Below are 6,816 nucleotides of genomic sequence, written 5' to 3'. Positions count from 1 at the left end.
GCCCACTCACACTTTCTGTTTTGCGCCCCTCCAGGTTTTAGGTAGAAGTGTTTTGGCGGCTCATGAGGATCGTGACGGTGGTTCTGACAGAACAACACAAATGTAGGATCACCTTTAGGTGTTGTTTAATTAGTACATGTCCAGTTGAACTGCACTTAGGCTATTTATGGTATGATTGTGTATTTCACACTTAATCTCGCATTAGCATGTTATCCTAGCTAGTACTGCTAGTAGTTTGGTTTTTATTCACTCGTATTTCTTATATGTTTATCGCTTCCACACTGCGCACATGGTTACGCCACCCTCACATGACAGCCAGCATGTCTTGATTTCGGTCGGGGTGTGTCAGTTTGGTATCAGAGCATAGGTTTGCAGTCTTGCATATTTTGTGAATTCCCTAATTATTTTGGTGTCTTCTGTCAGAACTATGCCGCATCGTAGAGAGCCATGTCGTTCAGCTGAGCCTAGTTTCCCTGATATTGCTTAGTTGGGGGAAGCTACAGCTTATGCGATTCAGTCTTTGCTTCGCCTTCTTCAGATGACTCCTCTTGAGACTATATATAATTTGAAGTTGAATCATTTTATGAGGAATGAAGGACCTAAAGGAGCAAAGAAATGGTTGAATCATGTGGAAAAGACCTTTCGCGTAATGCAAAGTCAAGGGAATCTTCTTCCTGATAAGTGGGTTGAGACGACTACTTGGTTTCTAGGTGCTCAGCCTGCATCCTAGTGGAGACAGGAGTCTTATTCGATGACACCCGAGGAAGTAGCTGACTCGGAGGTATTTAAACAGTTGTTTCAGAAAAGGTTTATTCCTCCAGCTTATATTGACAATAAGAAGTAAGAGTTTACTCATTTGAGACAAGGGAAGATGACAGCAAATGAGTATTACAAGAAATTTACTGACTTGTCTCGTTATCATCTGGAGGTTGCTGCTAATCCAATTGAGATGCTTCGTTGCTTTAGATTGGGTACTAAGAAGAAGTGGCATTCTATGGCGACCATTACTCCTTGCGATACTTACAAGGAGTTCTACAGGATTTTGTTGAAGATTAAGGATTCAGAGAATATGCCTAGTGAAAGTGAGGAAGAAGAGAATGACGACAATCAGAAGAAAGATGATAAAGGCAAAGGTCATTCATCTCAGGGACCTCGCAAGACCCAGAGTTTTAAGAGAAGTGGAGCTAGTTCTAGTTCTTCTAGCGGGGGATTTAGTTCCAATGGTCTGAGGAAAGGTGGTAGATTTTCTGGAGTTCCTAGATTCCAAAGACAGGGGGATTCTGGTAGAGAAAGTGCTCATTTGTGTCGTAGATGTAATAATCGACATTTTGGGGAATGCAGGCAAAGTAGTAGAGGATGCTTTACTTGTGGTCAAGTGAGGCATAGAGTTATGAATTGTCCTCAGAATCAGCAAAGGCCCCATCAACATTCCTTACCACCACCTGCGCCGATGCAGTAAGCGCCAAGACCTGGTAGTTATCCTCAGATGGGTCGTCGAGGTGCATATCATTATCAGGGTGATGTTGCCCCCTATTCGGCAGGGCGGTATTCATATCCTCAGGAACCGTATCAGCAGAGTAGGTATCCCCAATTTTTTAGAGGTTATATGCCATATCGGCAGTTTTTAGCTGGTGGATCTCAATGGTACCAGGGAGGACATCCCCAACAAGTAGAGATCGCTTCCAGTAGTGCAGGATCATCAAGGCAATCTGGTCAGCCTGGTCAGGGGTAAGGTGTGCAGGGTCGAGGTGGTCAAACTAACAAAGGTCGTGGTGGACGACAGCAGACCCAGGGGCGTATCCACAACATCACGCTGCAGGATGCTCAGAATAATCCTGACTTGATCATGGGTACGTTAAATGTTCTTGGTCACTTTGCTAGAGTGTTAATTGATTGTAGTGCTCCACATTCTGTCATTTCTCATACATTTGCTCAAGTAACGCAACCTCATCTGACATCTCTAGGGTATGATTTAGAGTTTGCTATGCCTAGAGGGGAGAGAGTTACGTTGATTATGTATATCTAGGATGTCCAGTGATGGTGGAGGATATAGTTATGCCAACCTACCTTATCCCGTTAGATATTGTTGATTTTGATGGGGGATTTTGGACACAAATTGGTTGCATTATAATCGTGCCAATGTAGATTGCTACGAGAAAACAGTTACTTTCCATCATCTTGGATTATCTGAGGTTACTTTTGTGGGCAAGCAGAGTGGGGTGAGGCATGGCGTTATTTCTGCTATGAGGGCAAAAAGATTATTATCAAAAGGTTGCCAGGGATATTTAGCTCATATGGTATTGAATGATGTTGCTCCTTGTAATGTGGATGATGTGAAAGTAGTCAGGCATTTTCCTAATGTATTCCCTGATGATTTACCTGGATTGCTGCCAGACCGAGATGTGGAGTTTACTATTAATTTGCTTGTAGGTACAAATCATATATCTTTAACTCCTTATCGAATGGCTCCTGCTGAGTTGAGGGAATTGAAAATCCAGTTGCAGGTTTTGGTTGATAAGGGTTTTATTCAGCCTAGCACTTCACCCTGGGGAGCTCCAGTGTTATTTGTGAGGAAGAAAGATGGGAGTTTGAGGTTATGCATTGATTATAGGCAATTGAATCGAGTAACAATTAAAAACCGTTATACATTGCCGCGTATAGATGATTTGTTTGATCAGCTTCGTGGTGCAAGTGTATTTTCTAAAATTGATTTGAGGTTTGGTTATTACCAGTTAAAGATCAGCAGTGTGGATGTCCCTAAAACCGCTTTCAGGAATCATTATGGTCATTATGAGTTTTTAGTGATGCCATTTGGATTAACGAATGCACCAGCATCTATTATGGACTTGATGAATCGAGTGTTCCAGCCATATCTAGACAGGTTTGTCATTGTTTTTATTGATGACATTCTAGTATATTCTAAGTCTAAATCAGAGCATGTTCGACATTTTACTTTGGTGTTGAAAAAACTGAGGGAACATCGATTGTATGCTAAGTTTAGCAAATGCCAATTTTGGTTGGATCAAGTGTTATTTTTGGGACACATCATATCGGCTCAAGGTATTCTGGTGGATCCTTAAAAAGTAGCAGCAGTGAAGAATTGGGAGCAACCTCGAACCGTCATTGAGGTACGGAGTTTTCTTAGCTTGGCAAGATATTACAGACAGTTTGTTAAAGATTTTTCCGTTATTACTTTACCACTGACGAGGCTAACTATGTTAAATTTGAGTGGGATGATAATTGTGAGCAGAGTTTCCAACAGTCGAAGTATTATCTCACTCATGCATCTGTTTTAGCACTCCCAGATAATAGTGGTAATTTCGAGATCTATAGTGATGCTTCCTTGAATGGTCTGGGTTGTGTGATGATGCAACATGGTAGGGCGATTGCTTATGCTTCACGACAATTAAAACCTCATGAGATGAATTACCCTACTCATGATTTGGAGTTAGCAACCATCATTTTTGCCCAGAAGATATGGAGACATTATCTTTATGGAGAAAAATGTAAGATTTTTACAGATCATAAGAGTCTTCAATATCTCTTCACTTAGAGGAATCTTAATCTTCGACAGCGGAGATGGTTGGAACTACTTAGTGATTATGATTGCATGATTGATTATCACCCTGGTCGTGCAAATATGGTAGCTGATGCACTTAGCAAGAAATCTCAGGGCTATATTAATGCTTTATACACTAGTCGTGTTCCCCTTCTGGTAGACTTGAGATCAACTGGAGTGAAGTTAGGGGTAGAAGATCGGGAGGAAGCTTTACTTGCTAATTTTCAAGTTAGGCCAATTTTAAGTGATCGCGTACTTGAAGCCCAGTTGGATGATGAAGAGACCCAGGAAATAATTCAAGCAAGAAGTCAAGGGAAAGATAAGGACTTCAGCATTCGAGAAACTGATGGCATGCTTATGCAGGAGAGTAGAATGTATGTGCTGAATAATATGGAATTAAAGAAAGAAATTTTGGATGAAGCACATATTTCAGCATATGCAATGCATCCTGGAGGTACTAAGATGTATCATACCATTCAACCATTTTATTATTGGCCGGGTATGAAAAGAGAAATTGCTGAGTATGTGAGCAGGTGTGCCATTAGTTAGCAAGTTAAAGCTGAAAGGAAGAAGCCATTTGGGTTGATGCATCCGCTTCCCGTTCCACAGTGGAAATGGGAAAACATTACTATGGATTTTGTGTACAAGCTTCCTCGTACACGTAATGGTTATGATAGCATTTGGGTGATAGTTGATCGGCTTACTAAGTCAGCACATTTTATTCCTGTGAGGGAGAAGTATTTTTTAAGCTGATTAGCTGAATTATTCATATCGAAAATTATGAAGAACCATAGAGTTCCTGTTAGTATTGTCTTGAATCGTGACCCTAGATTTACTTCTAAATTTTGGGTGGCTTTTCAGGAAGCTTTGGGTTCGAGATTACTTTATAGCATGGCATATCATCCTCAAACAGACGGACAATCAGAGCGAACGATTCAAACGTTGAAGGATATGTTGAGATCTTCGGTATTGCAGTTTGGTGACGCTTGGCACAAGCGGTTGGATTTAATGGAATTTGCCTACAACAACAGCTTTCATTCAAGTATTGGCATGTCACCATTTGAGGCACTTTATGGTAAATCTTGTCGTACACCCTTATTTTGGTCAGAGGTCGGAGAAAGAGTTTTGGTGGGCCCTGAGATTGTAGATGAGACTACTCAAAATATTCAAGTAGTTAAATCTAACCTAAAAGTGGCCCAAGATCAACAGAAGAGCTTAGCAGACAGGCATGCCACTGACATGGTATATAAAGTTGGCGATTGGGTGTTTTTAAAGCTTTCACCGTGGAGAGGTGTAGTGCGGTTCGGAAAGAAAGGCAAGCTAAGTCCTAGATATAACGGACCATATCAAATCACCGAACGAGTTGGTGAAGTTGCTTACAGGCTTCAGTTGCCTTTAGAATTGTCTCAAGTGCATAATGTATTCCATGTTTTGATGCTTCGTCATTACATTACAGATACATCGCATGTAATTCCTCCTCAACCATTGGAAATAAATTCGAATTTGACTTATGACGAGGAACCAGTGACTATTTTGGATTGGAAAGAAAAGGTTCTGAGGAACAAGACTGTGCGTTTAGTGAAAGTTTTGTGGAGAAATCATTCAGTGGAAGAGGCTACTGATAGGAGCATATTCATGCGACTTAAATGGCTTGTTCTCGTGCATTTACGTTATGTTTCTTTAGTTATTTTAGTATTTTAAGCTATTTTCGTGTGTTTGTAGGTCCAAAGGGCTAAAAGAGCAAAAAGATGCATTTTGGAGACTTTTGGAGCACTTTTGGGCTAAGGATGGATAGCTTATGCTTGGAGCCAAAGTGTTGGACGAAATTGAAAACCTAATTGAAGACCAAAGTGTTGGAACCTTGTTCCCTTTAGTTTTAGGACATTTAAACCTTTCCAATTCCCTTATGCCGTGCATCTCCACAATTCCATTCACAACACAATACACTCTTCCATATTCAGAAAATCATCCATACACACCTCAATTCATATACATTCTTCCATATTCAAAATGTAGACCATCAAACCACCCTTGCCGTGCCTCTCCCTTACAATCCAAACACCATCCTTCCATTTCCACCACTCCCCAAACCATTCACACCATCAAACTATCCTTAGACCTTGTGCCACAATAAAGAGGAAGAGAAGAGTGCCTAAACGTTCATACAATTCAAATTTGAGTTGTTGGAATGTTTAGGTGTTTCTTTGATTTCAATGTTTAATTTCAATACTCTTTGTTTTGTACGAATGAGGAATGGAAGAGAAGAGGGCCTAAACGTTCATACAATTCAAGTTTGAGTTGTTGGAATGTTTAGGTGTTTCTTTGATTCTCTTTGTTTTGTACGCATAAGGAACTAAACCCCCTTTAGCTAGGGGGTGATTCGAAATATATATTTATGCTTGCATTTTGATTTGATTACTTCTAATTGCGTTTCATAAGTTGTGGATTCAAATTGTTTAACTGTTTGATTGATAACTTATTTATGTATGTTTATTGAGAGTGCACGCTTAATTTTCATGCATGAATATGACGCTAGAATATAAGTGAGTTTCACCTAATAGTTACGAACTTATATTCACAAGTAGTGGAGGTTGCTTATAAACAATCGCGTTAAACGAATTCTTGGCATAAGTTTCATGCAATCCATAATAACGAATGCCTCGTCAACAATTATAATTTTCATAGAGCGTAATGATTCTTGCTTGTATCTCTTCTATGCATTCATGTTGAGGACTTGTGGGGAATGCTTTGAATTGTGTATGCGCTAACCCATCCAATTCAATAACGTTAGGAAGATTTGAAGGTTAATTAGTGCATCACGGTTAACTTGGGGTGTTGAGAATTCATGGTTTATTGAAATGCAATTGGAAATCATTTTATTATGCAAGTGTAACATGTATGGAGATGAACCCCTTGGCTAGCATCCATCCATTCTAATCTATCACAAATCCATATTTACATTCTGTCTAGTTTATTAATTTGTTTCATTATTTCAATTTTCGTCAAATCTAATTCCCCCTTTACTTTAATGTCCAATTTAGTTAGAAATACATTTAGTTTGTGTTTATAAGTGTTGTGATTCAATTTATTACATAAATTCGTCCAAATTCACCAAAGTGCTCAAAACTGCCCAGAAAGTGTTTTTAAGGCAGTTTTGAGTGTTTTGGGTGATGTTTGAGTCTTTTGGTTTGTTTTAATGTTTTAAGTGTTTAGTTTTACATTCTTTGAGTTAGTTTAGTGTTTTATATTGTGTTTTT

At 39.4% G+C, this 6,816-nt stretch overlaps 1 pseudogene; it reads left to right on the top strand.

The window, feature by feature from the left end:
- Positions 1–320: 320 nt before the first annotated feature.
- On the top strand, positions 321–1,459 carry LOC148694324 (uncharacterized; annotated as a pseudogene).
- Positions 1,460–6,816: the final 5,357 nt, after the last annotated feature.

This window comes from Pyrus communis, chromosome 9 (genome assembly GCF_041283825.1).
Source record: "Pyrus communis isolate YQ-2024b chromosome 9, ASM4128382v1, whole genome shotgun sequence".
NCBI lineage: Eukaryota > Viridiplantae > Streptophyta > Magnoliopsida > Rosales > Rosaceae > Pyrus > Pyrus communis.
This window is presented reverse-complemented; position numbering and strand designations above follow the sequence as displayed.